Raw genomic sequence first — 21,391 nt, 5'->3', positions numbered from 1 at the left:
TAGGCCCCATACATAAAGAAAAAAAGTAAAATCCTCACCTCTCCCATTCCCACCGCAGGTCCGGTACACTCAGCATCTCTCCGGCTCTGCTCAGGTCAGGACAGAGAGGCTGAGCGCGCAGTGATGATGTCATCGCACCCTCTGCCCTGAGATGTCACAAAGTCAGAGGGCGCTGAAGACACTGCAGTTGCTGCCAGAACGAGGAGAGGTGAGTATTAGAAGGGGAGCCCGATGCCAGTGCTGACACCGGGGGGGGGGTGTGGTCGTGGCGGCGGTCAGCGCTGCCTGAAGATTTAAAGGGCCTGTGTCCTTTTTTTTCTCTTCCTCCTCCTCTCCAGGGCGGGCCCGCCGGGCATTTCGCCGGTGGGCCAGTTCGACCTTGCGTACCAGTGATGCAACCTGTGCAGCAGCACAGTGTTCCAAGAGGTAAAGGGGCCTTTTTCCACTTCCAAAGCAGATTGCATTGTGCATTATGATGAGCTATTGTGTGAATACATTATTACAAACACATACTGTATGTTATTACATACCTTAGTATACAAATGTAAAAGCCCTAACAGAATTCTTGAAGCCAAAAAAATGTATCACAAACCTATTGATTAATTGCCACATTAGTACATTTTAGGAGCAATGACGGACAGGGGGATTTGATTAATTCCTGTCATTCCAGGTAACGGTTCAGAAAAAGCTGTTTGTGTACATGACATTTAACACTATTAATGGCCATTATATAACTTGTATTCTGCATTTTTTACTAATTTGCAGACTCATATATTTAATTTTTAATTGTGTTTGAGCAAGTGGATGGAAACTAACTACTGTAATGTCTCCCATACAGAGTACACAGGGACGTGAGTTATTCCTGTCTCTATACAACGCATAATCAAAAGCAGCAGCAACGTTGAAGATATTAGAAAAGCATTACTGGACAGTGTAGCTGTGGATCTTGTACTGGGGAAAAATAAACACCAGAAAGCAACAGCAGGTTATGTATGTCTATCTACATCTCTCTGTTAGGGCTTGTGCAGACAATTGCTTTAATCAGGCGCAAGTGTAAGGTACTTGTTCAGGGCTGTTGTCATGGCCAAGCACACTGTTACATCAGTGCCCTGGCCTCTCCTTACAGAAATATATTCTCCATTTGTCAGCATACCTGTGCCTTCTGGTCCAACTCCTTCAGACTCCCTTTTCTGCTATGGGAGATCCTCTCCAGTTGAGTCAGGAGAAACTGAGACACAGTCCAAGTAAACTTCAACAATAACATGTTTACTGATTCCGTTACACAGCACATCCATAGACTTCACATTCTTGACAACGGGTTTCACAGAACAACATTCCTTTTCTTTCCCTGCACTTCTCTCGTGATCACAAAGCGCGGGCTCAGGTCGGACCATCCCTGATGGTCCCTCAGCATTTTCTCTATGCAGCTCTGCTACGGGAATGCTTCTATCGGTCTGTTTCACCCCAGATGCAAGATCATTAATCTCCAGAGTATAAAGCCACTGAAAGAGTACTGCCCTTCTGTTCTGCCTTCTGCCTTTGCATCACGTCTTTACAGTTTGTACTCACTGCTTCCATGGGGACCCTTATCCGCTTCGCACCGGTTCTAAGGGTTTCTGCCCAGACCATGAGTTGCCACACTGAGTCTTCAACTGTTCTAACCCGCTGATTATCCATACTGTAGCTGTGGATGGCTGAGCTGCTATTCCCTTCACGTTGCGTGACTGCTGTCTCATCCTGGGCCTATAACCCGTATGGACGGTTTGGGCATCCCTTTCCCTCTGACTCTCTAAAGGAAACGTTCTCAGCTTACCAAACAGCAGTCCCTCCTATAGGTAACTATTTACTGTCCTAAACACTAGGTGAGAGCTATGTACAATATGTTGTTCCCCATCTATTGACCAACAGGTGCACTGCACTTTCCCTAATACAAATGCAACACATAATACGTATTTACAATACACAGTAATACACTAAAAGTGTAGCAGTACATTACAGGTAGGCGATAGTACATGTACCCATGTAGTAATACCTATATATATATATATATATATATATATATATATAATAACATATATACAACAGACAGTATCAGGACCTGTTAAGGAGGAAAAGCAAAGAGGACATAATCCTTCATTCCCTTACACATGCTATCTGAAGTTTTGACTATAGCACTTGTACTCATTTTATTCTAGAGGACGGTGCACATGTCTATTTTTTTCCTCGGATTAATCAGTCCGAGTAAAGAAATTGCAGCATGCATGATTTGCCTCAGAGAGTTGTATGCCACTCGCACATTCAGGTCTATAGGTCAGTGAAAAAAATCTGATTTTCACAGACTAACTGCATGGAGTGGTGAAACTTCTATTTTTCTCTCCACCTCAAAGAAAATAGGATCCCACTCTGATCAAACTTTGATCAGAGTCTGATTAGAATAATCAGCTCGTTTTTCCCAGATGTAGAGAAAGCGGTCATCTTTACTAGCCTGTACTCTGCTTTTCTCTCTGCTCATCCTGTTTTATTCCTTCCATGTCCATAGCTTTTAATAGGCAGCTGTAATCGGATCCTTTAGTGAACAAGTGGCCTCTCTTGTTTTTCAGGGTTGGTAATGAACTTGGAAAGCAGGAAGAGGAGAAGAAGTAGCTTTAAAAGTTTCTTGTATTTGCTAGTATTACAGATTTATGCACTGTTTGTTAAAACAATAGTAACTATTTAAGGAGCGGCACTCTCCAGGCATGTACCATGCTTACAAAACTGTAATTTATTATAGTCTTGCAAGCTCTTAATTTGCTATGCCATTTAGTTATCCACTATTAAAACCTTTAAAGAGATTTTACAACATATTTTCCTGGCTAGCTATAAAATTAGATAGGGGATGTGTGAAGACTATTAGAGATATAATTCTATGTCAATCATCTGCATCCTATTTGGCATAGAAGTATAAAAAACCTTTTAAGCATGTGTTGTGGTAACATGACACCTGGTCAGCATCAAACAAAGTGATTCAGGAGGACCCCCTATGGATACAGGCCATGTGGCCTCAGTCTTTTATTCAGCCAGCTAGGAATTCATAAAGAAGTTGTGAACATACTATACATCCTAGCTGTACATCGTGTATATTTCCAAGATCCCCAGAACAGAGCAAGCGCCTGTCTGGGTTTTGGTCATTCTAACATGCACGGGAAGGGAGTTACATAGAACAGCCACTAGCAGCTAGGTAATAATAATAATAATAATTTTATTTATATAGCGCCAACATATTCCGCAGCGCTTTACAAATTATAGAGGGGACTTGTACAGACAATAAACATTACAGCATAACAGAAATACAGTTCAAAACAGATACCAGGAGGAGTGAGGGCCCTGCTCGCAAGCTTACAAACTATGGGGAAAAGGGGAGACACGAGAGGTGGATGGTAACAATTGCTTTAGTTATTCGGGCCAGCTATAGTGTAAGGCTCAGGTGTTCATGTAAAGCTGCATGAACCAGTTACCTGCCTAAGTATGTAGCAGTACAGACACAGAGGGCTAATACTGCATAAAGTGTATGAGAACATGATGCGAGGAACCTTTTTTTTTTTTTTTTTTATTATAAATAGGCCACACAGGGATCGTTAGGTTAATGCATTGAGGCGGTAGGCCAGTCTGAACAAATGAGTTTTTAGGGCACGCTTAAAACTGTGGGGATTGGGGATTAATCGTATTAACCTAGGTAGTGCATTCCAAAGAATCGGCGCAGCACGTGTAAAGTCTTGGAGACGGGAGTGGGAGGTTCTGATTATTGAGGATGCTAACCTGAGGTCATTAGCGGAGCGGAGGGCACGGGTAGGGTGGTAGACTGAGACCAGGGAGGAGATGTAGGGTGGTGCTGAGCCATGGAGTGCTTTGTGGATGAGGGTAGTAGTTTTGTACTGGATTCTGGAGTGGATGGGTAGCCAGTGTAATGACTGGCACAGGGTAGAGGCATCGGTGTAACGGTTGGTGAGGAATATGATCCTGGCTGCAGCATTCAGGACAGATTGGAGCGGGGAGAGTTTTGCAAGAGGGAGACCGATTAGTAGAGAGTTACAATAGTCCAGACGAGAATGAATAAGTGAAACAGTCAGAGTTTTTGCAGAGTCGAAATTAAGAAAAGGGCGAATTCTAGAAATGTTTTTGAGATGCAGGTAAGAAGAGCGAGCCAGTGATCGGATGTAGGGGGTGAATGAAAGGTCAGAATCAAGGATGACCCCAAGGCAGCGGGCATGTTGCTTTGGAGTAATGGTGGAACCGCACACGGAGATGGCAATGTCAGGCAAAGGTAGGTTAGTAGAGGGAGAGAACACGAGGAGTTCAGTTTTTGACAGGTTTAGTTTCAGATAGAGGGAGGACATGATGTTAGAGACAGCGGTAAGACAATCACTGGTGTTTTCTAAAAAGGTCGGTGTGATATCGGGAGCAGAAGTGTATAATTGGGTGTCGTCAGCATAGAGATGGTACTGGAAACCAAATCTACTGATTGTTTGTCCAATAGGGGCAGGTAGCAAAATTGTGTTCAGTCTCTATGAGTAGCAGGAGCCTGGTCTTATCTAATGGTGCCAGAAATGCTGCCCCATGACCACCCGGAAAGGAGTTATGATCTTTCATAGGTATTGGGAGCTTTATCTCCAAACCTCCATGGGAGGGGATTTAGGTTCAGCCCAGAGGGCAGGAGGGGAGTGACCCAGAGGGTTAAATGTTTGTGTGAAGCATATCCTATTGCTTGTTCTCTGGGAGGTCATGAGGACACATCTTGTGAGGAGAAATCACACACAAAAGGGACTAGAAGCCTCCCATGTGGCAGCCCCTCCCCCTCAAGCCAGGTCTTTCATCTAACTGGTAACTAACCATATGTTCTGCTTATACCTTTTGTCCTACCACTATTGTATTTGCATATCTGACTATAGGGCGGCACGGTGGTGCAGTGGTTAGCACTGCAGCCTTGCAGCGCTGGAGTCCTGGGTTCGAACCCCACCAAGGACAACATCTGCAAAGAGTTTGTATGTTCTCTCCGTGTTTGCGTGGGTTTCCTCCGGGCACTCCGGTTTCCTCCCACATTCCAAAGACATACTGATAGGGAATTTAGATTGTGAGCCCCATCGGGGACAGTGATGATAATGTGTGCAAACTGTAAAGCGCTGCGGAATATGTTAGCGCTATATAAAAATAAAGATTATTATTATTATTATATATGTATAACCACTGTGCACATATGGTGTATTGTCTAGTGTGCCCTTAAGGCGATTAAATATATAATTTAACCTTGGGCTGCTCTTTTATCTCGATCCACAAATCCACACGAGTTTCTCGGCCTAATCTCACATGCTACTGGGGGCTGGTTCCTGGCCTGATATAACCCTGTTAACTGACCAGGCATATATTGAATGAAGAACTTGTGGCAGTCCTACCAGGCTAATAAGGTTCTGTTTCACTGGTGCTAGTGAAAGGGGCCTCTCAACCTGTCAGAGTTGTGTGCGAGAGTGGTGCCATGTCAGTGACTGCTTGGGCCACCTTCTCTGTGCCCGTGTGGACAGAGGATGTCTGTGTAAAACTATGCCAAGCTGACCTTACGTGTCCCCAGGGGGTGCAGAATGTCACATTGGAACTCCTTCCAGATTGTTGGAAGACCATTTCCGGTGACTACCTCTTGAAGCTCATCAAGAGAATGCCAAGAGTGTGCAAAGCAGTCATCAATGAAAAAGATGGCTACTTTGAAGAACCTAGAATATAAGACATAATTTCAGTTGTTTCACACTTTTTTTGTTAAGTATATAATGCCACATGTGTTAATTCACAGTTTTGATGCCTTCAGTGTGAATGTACAATTTTCATAGTCATGAAAATACAGAAAAATCTTTAAATGAAAAGGTGTGTCCAAACTTTTGGTCTGTACTGTATATACAGTATATGTAATAGATCTGGGGCACTTGGGTTTGTTTCCTTTATAGAGACATGCAGGAAAGGTTATATAATGAAACAATGAAACTTATTTGCATTTTATATTATATTAGAATTATGTATTATAAAATACATGCAATATATACAATAAATCTAACAATTTTGGGGAAAAATGTTTTTGGAAAGACACACATAAAATAAATGAACAATAATGCCTATTTTTGTATTCTGGCATTCTGCTCAGAAGTAATGCAAATAAATGTTGATTTTTATGGTGTAGAAAAAAAATAATACTTTAAAAGTCATCTTAAAACATAGAAAACAAGACCTTACACTGAATGGTGAGTAAAGAAAAACAAACTACCGTTGGAATGTGATGAGTCAAAAACATAAAAACCATTGGTGTCCTGAAGAGATTTATTGGATCACAAAATTATTATTATTAAACATGTAGAAAATGTCAATCCTAAGGTCAAATGGTTATCATTTCAAAGTAAGTTCTAAATGGGCTTGTCTTCTTTGGAACCTTGGTGATTCTAACCATGCCACCTGCTATGATGAGGGCTACACGTCTGTCTTATAGGCTATATATATATATAAAAGAATCAAAAAGGCTATACTAATAACATAGTAACATAGTAACATAGCTAGTAAGGCCGAAAAAAGACATTTGTCCATCCAGTTCAGCCTATATTCCATCATAATAAATCCCCAGATTTACGTCCTTCTACAGAACCTAATAATTGTATAATACAATATTGTTCTGCTCCAGGAAGACATCCAGGCCTCTCTTGAACCCCTCGACTGAGTTCGCCATCACCACCTCCTCAATAAAAATAACAATGCGATACTGTCTTCCATGGCTGTATTCATTTCAAGTCACAAAATAATAGGTGGATGGAAAAGCATTTAGCAAAATAAATGAACTCCCTAGAAATAAATTCAACATAGAAGTGAAATTATTTTAAAACAAATGATCTGACCTCTTCAGCCTTAACACACACTCATGTCAAGCTCGGCATTAAAATTTGTCTTAAAAGAGTATAAAACCAAAGCAACTATATTATTAAAACTGTTCCCAGAAGTAGCTTTAGATGTCCCCAGGTCATAGATAGAGCAACTACAGAAGCGTTACGGGACACATGTATTTAATGGAGTACAAGGTGCTGTAGAAGCCCCTAAGGATTAGCTAGAGACTAATTTAACCTGTGAACAAGTGGGAGAGGCTGGAAGAAAAAGTCTTGCTAATGGACAACATTGTTTGTCAGGGACCGATGCCTGTTATGATTTTTCACCTTCTGCCTCCCAGGTAAAATATTGTTCTTACTCTGTTGAAGATATTTCCTTAATCTGCTTTATATATGTGATGTATTTAAGTGTCTAATCTCAGGGACAAAGGATATGTCATTCCAGAGGCTTCTTAAGAGAGTCATGGCTTCTTGTAGATGAAACTAATATAAGAAGGAGCAAGGAAATGTGTAGACAGGTAAGCTCTGAGAAAATAATTATGTTTGATCCAGTTTGGTGAGCATTCTTCCATTGCTTGAAGGAATGGTGTAATAGTGATATGATAGTCCTTGTAAAACATAAGAATATTGATAGGTATTTAAGCCATTGTAGTGCTATAAATAAAAACAAGTAAACTCTAAATTGTGTATGAAGAAATTATTCTCAGATTTAATTTCCTATAATCAAAATACATCCAATTTACAAATGAATGAATAATATTGATCATGAGTTACCTTTTTCTGATCTCATTATTTTATCTTATTTTTATAGAAAAAGTATGAAGAAAACGCAAAGAATAATGGAAATAATAATAAAAAAAACTATAGTATCATATAAAGAAGAGCTGCTAATAAGACGTAGTCAAGAAATGACCAATACGAAGCTATTTAGGGTTAATTGGGTTCAGATATAGATGTGGATGTGTTTTCTAGATAGATTAGAGAGGTAGTAGTAGTAACGAATGGAGATACCTGGAATATTAGGGTAGGAGCTAGTGGCAGTAAGGAATGGCAATAACAGGAATATTAGGAAAGGAAGCGGTGGTGAGACAATAAAAAAATAATAAATAGCACTTGGGGATCAAAAGTATTCAAAGACTAAGAACAAAAAAACAAACAAACCCCTCTAAACCTTTAAAAGTGTAATTATCATTAGATACATACAATATGTTAAAATTCTACCAAATTCACAATGGATCCTAACATGAAAAACATGTAATATTGTAAATAAAACATGGCACCAGGTACCAGGACTTATTAGGTAGCATACAGATTGTAGGTGTAAAAATACATGTAATACACTGTGGGAAAGTGATGTAATAATAAACAATGAGGAAAAATCATATCTCTCCCTGTTATACACCAAAACATGCTCTTCCTAGGACCCTAACAGAAGTAAATGTGGGGCCCCTGCTCAATGTCATCTTATCCCTATGTCCTCTTATTGATCACTGCAAAAAAAGTGAAAAAGGTGGCACTCACCAGATAAAATCCATTAGAACTTTTTCACCTTTTTGGATACTGCATAATTGTTTCTTCTATCGAGAGCATCCAAAGATTTGGGTAATTGAACCTAAGCGGTATTGTTATAGAGTGCTCTGCTCTCTTGAACTTTGTGGGATTTCTTATTGTTCACTTATTCACTCAATAATATCAAAACAGAGAAGAAATAAAGTATTTACGTAACAGCATTATTAGATCTGCCTCTCTATATTAAACAGCATCAACCATGTCTATTCCTAGATAATAAACTAGTTTATAGAAAAAGAATACACACAGTGGGTACCGAAAGTAGTCAAACCTCTTTAATATTTTTCACTCTTTGTTTCATTGCAGCCATTTGGTAAATTAAAAAAAGTTCATCTTTTCACATTAATGCACACTCTGCACCCCATCTTGACTGAAAAAAACAAATGTAGAAATTTTTGCAAAATTATTTAAAAAAAAGGAAATATCACATGGTCGTAAGCATTCAGACCCTTTTCTCAGGCACTCATATTAAAGTCAAATGCGGTCAGTTTCCTTGTGATCCTCCTTGAGATGGTTCTACTCCTTCATTGGAGTGCAGCTCTGTTTAATTAAACTGATAGGACTTGATTTTTGAAAGGCACACACCTGTCTATGTAAGACCTCACAGCTCACAGTGCATGTCAAACCAAATGAGAATCATGAGGTCAAAGGAACTGGCCAAGGAGCTCAGAGAGAGAATTGTGGCAAGGCACAGATCTGGCCAAGGTTACAAAAAAATTTCTGCAGTACTTAAGGTTTCTAAGAGCATAATTCTTAAATGGAAGACGTTTGGGACCACCTAGTCTTCCTAGACCTGGCCGTCCAGCCAAACTGAGCAATCATGGGAGAAGAGCCTTGGTGAGAGAATTAAAGAAGAAGCCCAAGATCACTGTGGCTGAGCTCCAGAGATGCAGTAGGGAGATGGGAGAAAGTCCCACAAGGTCAACTATCACTGCAGCCCTCCACCAGTCGGGCCTTTATGGCAGAGTGGCCCAAAGAAAGCCTCTCCTCAGTGCAAGACATATGAAAGCTCTCATAGAGTTTGCTAAAAAAACACATGAAGGACTCTCAGACTATGAGAAAAGAGATTCTCTGGTCTGATGAGACAAAGATACAGTAGACTTTTTTGGTGATAATTCTAAGCGGTATGGGTGGAGAAAGCCAGGCCCTGCTTATCACCTGCCCAATACAATCCCAACAGTGTAATATGGTGGTGGCAGCATCATGCTATTGGGGTGTTTTTCAGCTGCATGGACTTGATGACTGGTTGCCATTGAAGGAAACATAAATACGTTAAAGTACAGATATATTCTGGATGAAAACCTCTCCCAGAGTGCTCTTGACTCTCCCTGAGTGCTCAGACTTGTCCAAAGGTTCACCTTCCAACAATACGGTGACGCTAAGCACACAGCTAAAATAACAAAGGCGTGGCTTCAGAACAACTCTGTGACCATTCTTGTCTGGCCCAGCCAGACCCCTGACCTAAACCCAATTATGAATCTCTCGATATACCTGAAAATAGCTGTCCACTAACGTTCATCATCCAACCTGACGGAGCTGGCGAGGATCTGCAAGGAAAAATGGCAGAGGATCCCAAACTCCAGGCGTGGAAATCTTGTTGCATCATTCCCAAGAAGACTCATGGTTGTTTAGCTTCTACTCTATACTGAGGAAAGGGTCTGAATACTTATAACCATGTGATATTTCAGTTTTTCCTTTTTAATAAATTAGCAAAAATGTCTACATTTCTGTTTTTTCCAGTCAATATGGGGTGCAGAGTGTACATTACATAGTTATTAAGGTTGAAGGAAGACTATAAGTCCATCTAGTTCAACCCATAGCCTAATCTAACATGCCCTAACATGTTGATCCAGAGGAAGGCAAAAAAAAAACCATGTGGGAAAGAGTAAGCTCCACCTTGGGGAAAAAAATCCTTCCCGACTCCACATACGGCAATCAGACTAGTTCCCTGGATCAACGCCCTATCAAGGAATCTAGTGTATATACCCTGTAACATTATACTATTCCAGAAATGTATCCAGTCCCCTCTTAAATTTAAGTAATGAATCACTCATTACAACATCATACGGCAGAGAGTTCCATAGTCTCACTGCTCTTACAGTAAAGAATCCGCGTCTGTTATTATGCTTAAACCTTTTTTCCTCCAAACGTAGAGGATGCCCCCTTGTCCCTGTTTCAGGTCTATGATTAAAAAGATCATCAGAAAGGTCTTTGTACTGTCCCCTCATATATTTATACATTAAAATAGGATCACCCCTTAGTCTTCGTTTTTCCAAACTAAATATTCCCAAGTGTAATAACCTATCTTGGTATTGCAGACCCCCCAGTCCTCTAATAACCTTGGTCGCTCTTCTCTGCACCCGCTCCAGTTCAGCAATGTCTTTCTTATACACCGGAGACCAGAACTGTGCACAGTATTCTAAGTGTGGTCGAACTAGTGACTTGTATAGAGGTAAAATTATGTTCTCCTCATGAGCATCTATGCCTCTTTTAATGCATCCCATTATTTTATTTGCCTTTGTAGCAGCTGCCTGACACTGGCCACTGAATATGAGTTTGTCATCCACCCATACACCCAGGTCTTTTTCATTGACGGTTTTGCCCAGAGTTTTAGAATTAAGCACATAATTATACATCTTATTACTTCTACCCAAGTGCATGACCTTACATTTATCCCCATTAAAGCTTATTTGCCATTTATCAGCCCAAGCTTCTAGTTTACATAAATCATCCTGTAATATAAAATTGTCCTCCCCTGTATTGATTACCCTGCAGAGTTTAGTGTCATCTGCAAATATTGAAATTCTGCTCTGAATGCCCCCTACAAGGTCATTAATAAATATGTTAAAAAGAAGAGGGCCCAATACTGACCCCTGTGGTACCCCACTGCTAACCGCTACCCAGTCCGAGTGTGCTCCATTAATAACCACCCTTTGTTTCCTATCCCTGAGCCAGCTCTCAACCCACTTACACATATTTTCCCTTATCCCCATTATTCTCATTTTATGTATCAACCTTTTGTGTGGCACCGTATCAAAAGCTTTTGAAAAGTCCATATACACTACATCTACTGGGTTCTCTTGGTCCAGTCCAGAACTTACCTCTTCATAGAAACTGATCAAATTAGTCTGACATGGTCCCTAGTAAACCCGTGCTGATACTGAGTCATGAGGTTATTCCTCTTCAGATACTCCAGCATAGCATCTGTTAGAATGCCCTCCAGGATTTTACCCACAGTAGAGGTTAAGCTTACTGGCCTATAATTTCCGAGTTCAGTTTTTGTCCCCTTTTTGAATATTGGCACCACATTTGCTATACGCCAGTCCTGTGGTACAGACCCTGTTATTATGGAGTCTTTAAAGATTAAAAATAATGGTCTATCAATGACTGTACTTAATTCCTGCAGTACTCGGGGGTGTATCCCATTCGGGCCCGGAGATTTGTCAATTTTAGTGATTTTTAGACGCCGCCGCACTTCCTGCTGGGTTAAGCAGGTGACATTTAATTGGGAATTTTTATCACTAGTCATTTTGTCTGCCATGGGATTTTCTTTTGTAAATACTGATGAAAAAAAGTCATTTAGCATATTGGCTTTTTCCTCATCCTCATCCACCATTTCACCCAGACTATTTTTAAGGGGGCCAACACTATCATTTTTTAGTTTCTTACTATTTATGTAGTTAAAGAATATTTTGGGATTATTTTTACTCTCTCTGGCAATGAGTCTCTCTGTCTCAATCTTTGCTGCCTTGATTTGCTTTTTACAGAATTTATTTAATTTTCTGTATTTATTTAATGCCTCATCACTACCTACTTCCTTTAATTCTCTAAATGCTTTCTTTTTGTCACTTATTGCGCCCCTTACAGCTCTATTTAGCCATATTGGTTTCCTCCTATTTCTAGTATGTTTATTCCCATACGGTATATACTGTGCACAGGTCCTATCCAGGATGCTAATAAACGTCTCCCATTTTCTTTGTGTATTTTTATGTCTCAGGATATCGTCCCAGTTAATTGCACCAAGATCCTCTCTCATCTGTTGGAAATTTGCCCTCCTGAAGTTTAGTGTCCTTGTAACCCCTCTATTACACATCTTTTTAAAGGATACATGAAAACAATTATTTTGTGATCGCTATTCCCCAATTGACCCCCAACCCTTATATTTGCTATGCGGTCTGGCCTGTTGGTTAATATTAGGTCTAGCAGTGCCCCCCTTCTTGTTGGGTCCTGAACCAGTTGTGAAAGGTAATTGTCTCTCATAGTTGTCAAAAACCGATTACCTTTGCTGGAACTGCAGGTTTCTGTTCCCCAATCTATTTCAGGGTAGTTGAAGTCCCCCATAATAATGACTTCTCCTTGAGTCGCAGCTTCATCTATTTGCTTTACGAGGATATTCTCCATTGCTTCCATTATTTTTGGAGATTTATAACAAACCCCTATCATTAATTTATTATTTTTTCCCCCTCCCCTTATCTCCATCCACAGGGATTCTACATTTTCATTAAATTCACCTATATTATCACGCAGGATGGGTTTTAAGGACGATTTTACATATAGACACACCCCACCCCCTCGCTTATCTGTACAGTCATTTCTGAACAGGCTATAGCCCTGCAAGTTAACAGCCCAGTCATGGCTCTCATCCAGCCATGTTTCAGATATCCCCACCATGTCATAACTATGCTCCAACAACATTAGTTCTAATTCGTCCATTTTGTTGGCGAGGCTTCTGGCATTAGTATACATGCACTTGATGTTCCTCTCTGTACCTCTATTCTTTCTTAAATTATTAACTGTTCTAACCCCACCCCCCATGCCACCGCCACCGCCAACTTACTTATTTGTGCCCAGGTCTCTGTCTGCACTATCTTCCCCTCCTATAAATTGAATACCCTCCCCCCAATCCCTAGTTTAAACACTCCTGCAACTTTCTAGCCATTTTCTCCCCCAGCACAGCTGCACCTTCCCCATTGAGGTGCAGCCCGTCCCTAGTGAAGAACCTGAAGCCAACTGAGAAGTCGGCCCAGTTCTGCAGGAACCCAAACCCCTCCTTCTTACACCAATTCTTGAGCCACTTATTAACCTCCCTAATCTCCCGTTGCCTCCACGTTGGAGGTCCTTGCTTTCAGCTTGCAGCCTAATTCCCTGAAATCATCTTTAAGGACCTTCCACCTACCTCTAACTTTGTCATTTGAGCCAATGCGCACCATGACCGCTGGGTCCTCACCAGCCCCTCCCAGTAATCTGTCCACCCGATCAGCGATGTGTCGGACTCGAGCGCCAGGTAGGCAGCACACCGTTCAACGATCCCTGTCTTTGTGACAGATTGCCCTATCTGTTCCTCTAATAATTGAGTCTCCCACTACCAGCACCTGTCTGGCCTGCCCTGCTCTCCTGTTTCCCTCCTTACTGGAGCAGTCACTCCTCCGGCTTTCAGAGGACATGCCTGGCTGCAGCAGTGCTACCCCTGTACTGGCACCCCCCTCATCTGCCAACTTAGCAAACTTATTGGGGTGTTCCAGATCAGGACTAGCCTCCCTGGCATTCTTCCCTCTACCCTGCTTTCTAACTGTCACCCAGCTTGCTACTTCATCGTCCTGCAGCTCCATCCTACCATCCCCCCCTCTTCTATCCCATTGAGCGTCTGCTCAGTGAGCAGAAGACTCCTCTCCATATTGTCTATGGATCTCCGTGTTGCCAGCTGCACATTTAGATTCAGAATCTAGGTTTCCAAATGCACAACGTGCTCACATCTCGCACAGCAGTATGCACCCTCGATCAGCTGCTCAAGGATTGCATACATGTGGCAAGATGTGCACTGGATGGCATTAACAAGAGTGGAGCACATTTCCTAATGGGGATTGCACCAGACAGAAAAGTTAAATAAAAAAATAAAATAAAAATAAATACAAAGTATTAATAAAAACAGACAGCAATTCCTCCCTTGGAAACTCCCTGAATCCAAAGTCACTGAATCACAAGTCACTCAGATCACACTCAGCTCGCTCACACTCGCTATGCTGAAGATTTATAGATTTTTTTTCTCTAGTTCCCCTCAACAGCAATCCACCTTGCTGTTCAAATGCACTTCCAAAAAGGACTTGAGCCCCAAACAGCTGCCCCTTATAAACCCTTAATTATGAGCCCCCACCCTAAGTTAACCCCTTATGAATATAGCTACTCCCAATTCAGCAACTCACACCAATTCACACAGGTACTTGTTAAAGGCTTTCCAAATACCTCTTCACTGAATCACAAGTCACACTTACCGCCGTTCACACTTACACTCTGGTCACACTCAGCTCGCTCACACTCGCTATGCTGAAGATTTATAGATTTTTTTTTCTCTTGTTCCCCTCAACAGCAATCCACCTTGCTGTTCAAATGCACTTTCAAAAAAACATTAATGAGAAAAAAAATGAACTTTTTTTGAATTTACCAAATGGCTGCAATGAAACAAAGAGTGAAAAATGTAAAGGGGGTCTGAATACTTTCCGTAGTCACTGTATCTAGACAGTACAGTGTGTCATGACTAGTGTTGAGCATTCCGATACTGCAAGTATCGGGTATTGGCCGATATTTGCTGTATCGGAATTCCGATACCGAGATCTGATATTTTTGTGATATCGGAAATCGGTATCGGAGTGTGCAGTGCGTATGGTTCCAAGGGTCTGGAGGAGAGGAAACTCTCCTTCAGGCCCTGGGATCCATATTAATGTAAAAAATAAAGAATAAAAATAAAAAATATGGCTATACTCACCCCTCCGAAGAACCCTGGCTGTCACCGCTGCAAGCGTCCGCCTTCGTCCTTAAGAATGCTGTGAGTGAAGGACCTTCGATGACGTCGCGGTCAGGTGAGCGGTCATGTGAGCGATCAGGTGATCGGTCACCTGATCGCGACGTCATCGAAGGTCCTGCACTCACAGCATTCTTAAGGACGGAGTCAGACACTCGCAGCGGTGACAGCCAGGGTTCTTCGGAGGGGTGAGTATAGCCATATTTTTTATTTTTATTCTTTATTTTTTACATTAAAATGGATCCCAGGGCCTGAAGGAGAGTTTCCTCCCCTTCAGACCCTGGGAACCATGCAGGATACATTCCGATATTTGTGTCCCATTGACTTGTATTGGTATCGGAAGTCGGTATCGGCGAGATCCGATATTTTGCCGGTATCGGCCGATTCCATCCGATACCGATACTTGCAAATATCGGAAGGTATCGCTCAACACTAGTCATGACCCAATAGGTTTTAGCTTGGACGTGCTAATGTTCATTTGGTGACTGATTTTTGGGCCTGAAATTTGACCAGTATGAATATGTGTAATGTGTTCCTCTTAGTTTCTGGGATGTACATACTTGTTTCTTCTTTGTATTGATGTATTTTGAGTGGTTAAGTGATTAATAGGGGAAACCAGGGACAATGTTGAGCATGAAAGCTACCTTGACTTATTTAGGGTGCCAACCTCCGTGGGCAGGGAGCAGATTTTTTATGGTGTAACAGGGAAGAGATATCTTGATATTTTTTTTCCTTAATATTATGTCAACTTCCCAGTGCTTAATGCTTGAATTTTATACCTGAGATATGCATGACCTATTGAGCCCTGGTACCTGGTGGTCCAATAGTTTGCTTACACTATATCCACTAATCACCTATTCTACATTTTAGATTAATATACACTGCTCAAAAAAATAAAAGGGACACTTAAACAACAGAATATAACTCCAAGTAAATTAAACTTCTGTGAAATCAAACTGTCCATTTAGGAAGCAACACTGTTTGACAATCAATTTCAAATGCTGTTGTGCAAATGGAATATACAACAGATGGAAATTATTGGCAATTATTAAGACACACTCAATAAAGGAGTGGTTCTGCAGGTGGGGACCACAGACCACATCTCAGTACCAATGCTTTCTGGCTGATGTTTTGGTCACTTTTGAATGTTTGTTGTGCTTTCACACTCGTGGTAGCATGAGACGGACTCTACAAAACACAAGTGGCTCAGGTAGTGCAGCTCATCCAGGATGGCACATCAATGCGAGCTGTGGCAAGAAGGTTTGCTGTGTCTGTTAGCGTAGTGCCCAGAGGCTGGAGGCGCTACCAGGAGACAGGCCAGTACACCAGGAGACGTGGAGGGGGCCGTATAAGGTTAACAACCAAGCCGCAGGACCGCTACCTCAGCCTTTGTACAAAGAGAAACAGGAGGAGCACTGCCAGAGTACTGCAAAATGACCTCCAGCAGGCCACAAATGTGCATGCGTCTGCACAAACGGTTAGAACCTGACTCCATGAGGATGGTCTGAGTGCCTAACATCCACAAATGTGGGTTGTACTCACAGCCCAACACCATGTAGGATGCTTGGCATTTGCCACAGAACACCAGGATTGGCAAATTTGCCACTGGCGCCCTGTGCTCTTCACAGATGAAAGCAGGCTCACATTGAGCAAATGTGACAGATGTGACAGATTCTGGAGACGAAGTGGAGAGTGATCTGCTGCCTGCAACAGCCTTCATCATGACCGATTTGGCAGTGGGTCAGTAATAGTGTGGGGTGGCATTTCTTTGGAGGGCCGCACAGCACTCCATATGCTCGCCAGAGGTCGCCTGACTCTAATTAGGTACCAAGATGAGATCCTCAGACCCCTTGTGAGACCATATGCTGGTGTGGTTGGCCCTGGGTTCCTTCTAATGCAGGACTATCAATTCAAGACCTCATGTGGCTGAAGTGTATCAGCAGTTCCTGCAAGATGAAGGCATTGAAGGTATGGACTGGCCCGCCTGTTCCCCAGACCTGAATCCGATTCAACACATCTGGGACATCATGTCTCGCACCATCCACCAACGTCAAGTTGCACCACAGACTGTCCAGGAGTTGGCAGATGCTTTAGTCCAGGTATGGGAGGAGATCCCTCAGGAGACCATCTGCCGCCTCATCAGGAGCATGCCCAGGTATTGTAGGGAGGTCATACAGGCACATGGAGGCAACACACACAACTGAACATCATTTCATTGTCTTGAGGCATTTCCACTGAAGTTGGATCAGCCTGTAACTTGATTTTCCACTTTGATTGATTTTGAGTATCATTCCAACTCCAGACCTCCATGGGATATTATTTGTGATTTATGTTGATAATTTTTAGGTTTTATTATTCTCAACACATTCCACTAAGTAATTAATAAAGATTTACAACTGGAATATTTCATTCAGTGATATCTAGGATGTGGGATTTTAGTGTTCCCTTTATTTTATTATGTGTATGAGTTATTGCTTTTGATAATGGGATCCATTATGCATTTGGCATAATTTGGCAAAACTACCGTATGGGCACACATCGGGGCTCAGAAAGGAAGTAGTGACATTTTGGAATGCAGACTTTGATGGAATGGTCTACGAGCTTCATGTCACATTTAGAGAACCCCTGATGTGCCTAAACAGTGGAAACCCCCACAAGTGACCTCATTTAGGAAACTACACCCCCAAGGAACTTATCTAAATGTGTGGTGAGAACTTTGAACCCCCAGGTGTTTCACTAACGTTTATAGCGCCCCAGTGTGAAAATAAAAAAAATCTGATTTTTTCCACAAACACAATATTTTAGTCCCCAATTTTTTTTATTTTCCCAAGGGTAATAAGAGAAATTGGACAATAACAGTTGTTGTGCAGATTGTTCTCAGTACAATGATACTCCATATGTGGGGGTAAACTACTGTTTGGGCGCATGCCAGAGCTCAGAAGGGAAGGAACAGCGTTTGACTTTTTCAATTCAGAATTGGCTGGAATTGAGATCAGATGCCATGTCGCATTTGGAGAGCCCCTGATGTGCCTAAACAGTGGAAACCCCCCAATTCTAACTACAACTTTAACCCCAACAAACCCCTAACCCTAATCCCAACAGTAACCATAACCCTAACCACAAACCTAACCCTAACACACCCCTAACCGTAATCCCAATCTTAACCCTAATCCGAACCGTAACCGTAATCCTAACTTTAGCCCCAACCCTAACCCTAACTCTAATGGGAAAATGGATATAAATACTTTTTTTTTCTTATTTTTCCCTAACTAAGGGGGTGATAAATGAGGTTTGATTTACTATTTATAGCTGGTTTTTATGTTTGGCAGCTGTCACACACTAAAAGACTTTTTTTTATTGCAAAAAACAGTTTTTGCATCACCACATTACTTTTCCATATTTTGTCCCACAGAGTCATGTGAGGTCTTGTTTTTTGCGGGACGAGTTGAAGTTTTTCTTGGTGCCATTTTTGGGCACATGACATTTTTTGATCGCTTTTTGATCCAATTTTGTGAGGCAGACTGAACAAAAACCAGCAATTCATGAATTTCATTGGGGGGGGGGGGGGGGGGAGCATTTATACCATTCCGCTTCTGGCAAAATTGATAAAGCAGTTTTATTCTTTGCATCAGTACGATAACAGTGACACCTCATTTATATAATATTTTATGTTTTCGCACTTTTATACAATAAAAACTATTTTATGTAAAAAATAATTATTATTGCATCGCTTTATTCTGAGAGCTATAACTTTGTTATTTTTCCAGTTATGGAGCTATATTGTGGCATGTTTTTTTTGTAGGATAAGATGATGTTTTCAGCGATACCACGTTTATTTATATCCGTCTTTTTGATCAGGTGTTATTCCACTTTTTATTCGGCGGCATGATGATAAAGCATTGTTGTTATGCCTTTTTTTTAATGGTGTTCACTAAAGGGGTTAACTAGTGGGACAGTTTTATAGGTCGGGTCGTTACAAATGCGGCGATACTAAATATGTGTATTTTTATTGTTCAGATTTTTTTTATTCAAATTTTTATTTATTGATGGAATAAAAATGTATTTTTATTATTATTATTATTATTATTTTTTTAAAATATTTTTACAATTATTATTATTTTTTTTAAGTTCATTCTAACTTTTACACTTTGTCCCTCTATGGGACACTCATTTTGTGCAGGCTGATCGCTTATATGGCATGCACATCTGCATGCCATATAAGCTGTCAGCGCTGCACTCTGTGCACACTGACGTCAGAGACTTCCTGACATGCACTGCGCATGACAGGAAGTCTCTCAGCTGTGGTAACCCGGATGTTGTCATGACGACATCGGGTTACCATGGGAGTGATCATAACCCCATGTCATGCCTCTGGGTCTCCAATCCAAAGGCAGAGGACCTATCAGCCCCTCTGCCAGCTCTGGAAAGCTGCAATCATGTTTGATTGCAGCATTCCAGGAGTTAAAGTGCCGGGAGTGGTGCGTGAATGCTCCTGGCACTTAGCGCCGGGTGTCAGCTGTGAGAATCAGCTGACACCCAGCCGCGATCAGATGCGCTCCCCCCAGAAGCGCGGCTGATCGCATTGGACGTACTATTCCGTCCATGGGAATTAAGTCCCAGGTCACATGGACGGAATAGTACGTCCAATGCCAGAAAGGGTTAAATCTTTGATAGGAGTTGGTGGTAGTAAAAATTTAAATATAAGGAATATTAGAAAAGGTGATTATTCAGTGGATGGGTACTACTGTATAACAGAACTGTATGAACTGTATGAACTGTACAGAACTGTTGCTAAATTTGACAATATTTTTCAATTGTACCACAATGCAATCTTTCACTCTTTGTTTCACTAAGGAAAATACCTAGAAGCACTCATGCCGGTATGAACTGTTGGTCACCTTTTAACTTATTAGGGCACTGTTAGACTTGGCAGATTGCACTAAATAAAATGAATAAAGAAGTGGAATCGCAACCCGGGGGCCCAGTGCAGAAATGTAAAACTGCAGCTAATGTATACAATGGCGGAACACACAGCGAGCGATTGCTAGCTTGCACTGAGTTAAACGTCACTCAGTGAACAGAACGCAAAGCTGTGTCACTCACACACAGAAACAGAATACATGCTCTGCAATAGACCTGTGTCACATGCACACAGTAAAGAAGTAGATATGATGCTAGATACGATTTCTGTTAACCTCACAGGGGATTGAAGCCAACTATTGGGGTAAGTAGCAAACAGTAGTCACACAGTTAGCAAAAGCACGCAACTAACTCCTCTCCAGAGGTGCTGAAATTCTAATAGCTAGACGCCAGCCCTTAATTCATCCAGACAAACTTCTCTACGGAGGTGCTGGAGTTCTAATGGCTTACCGCTGACTCTGAGCACATTCTGACAAAGAGTACACAATGTCTCATTCACACATGGAAAGAGGCTGATACTAGCGCACCGGTGCACCTCTGAGAGCCTTTTATATGTAAAGCTCAAGTCCAGTCGGACAGGACCTTGCACGTGGACCAATCCGGAGCTGCCACATTACCAGAGCAGCTGATGGCCGAGCATCAATGAAATGGCGCCACCTCACGGACATGCTCAGTAACGTGATTTCTGGACTTAGGCTCTGGAGCACAATTCTGCACATGTATACCAGTGGTTACCATAGACTTAGCTGGAGAGCAAGCAGTAACCACACATACAGCATGAGCCTGAGCAAGATGCTGGGACCGGAGTCTGTACTGAGCAGTCATCCCAGCGGTCGGGCCTGAATGGGAGACCACAGCACCAAACAAGGCTTGGGATCTTTCCCATGCAGTGGAAAAATCCCAGTGCCCAACATTACCCACCTGCTAACACCCCCTCCCCAGAACATTTGCCATGCTTGAAAACCTCCATACATTGGGAGGCATGGATGTGTTTTTGCTGTTCGGCTAAAGCTCTAGATGGTACATAGAACTTGCCCGGGGGTACCTGGGCCTTCAGACACAGACTTTCACAAAAGCTACCCCATTTTTGCATGCTCCCTGTTGCCCAATCAATCTGGGGGAAATGGAGGTGCAGCCATGAAATCCCCAGAAGTACCTTATTCGTTCCCTCAGAGATAACAAGGAAAGATACTATCTCCTGGTGTTTTGGAGACATTGCAAG

The sequence above is a fragment of the Ranitomeya imitator genome, chromosome 2 (assembly GCF_032444005.1).
Source record: "Ranitomeya imitator isolate aRanImi1 chromosome 2, aRanImi1.pri, whole genome shotgun sequence".
NCBI lineage: Eukaryota > Metazoa > Chordata > Amphibia > Anura > Dendrobatidae > Ranitomeya > Ranitomeya imitator.
This window is presented reverse-complemented; position numbering follows the sequence as displayed.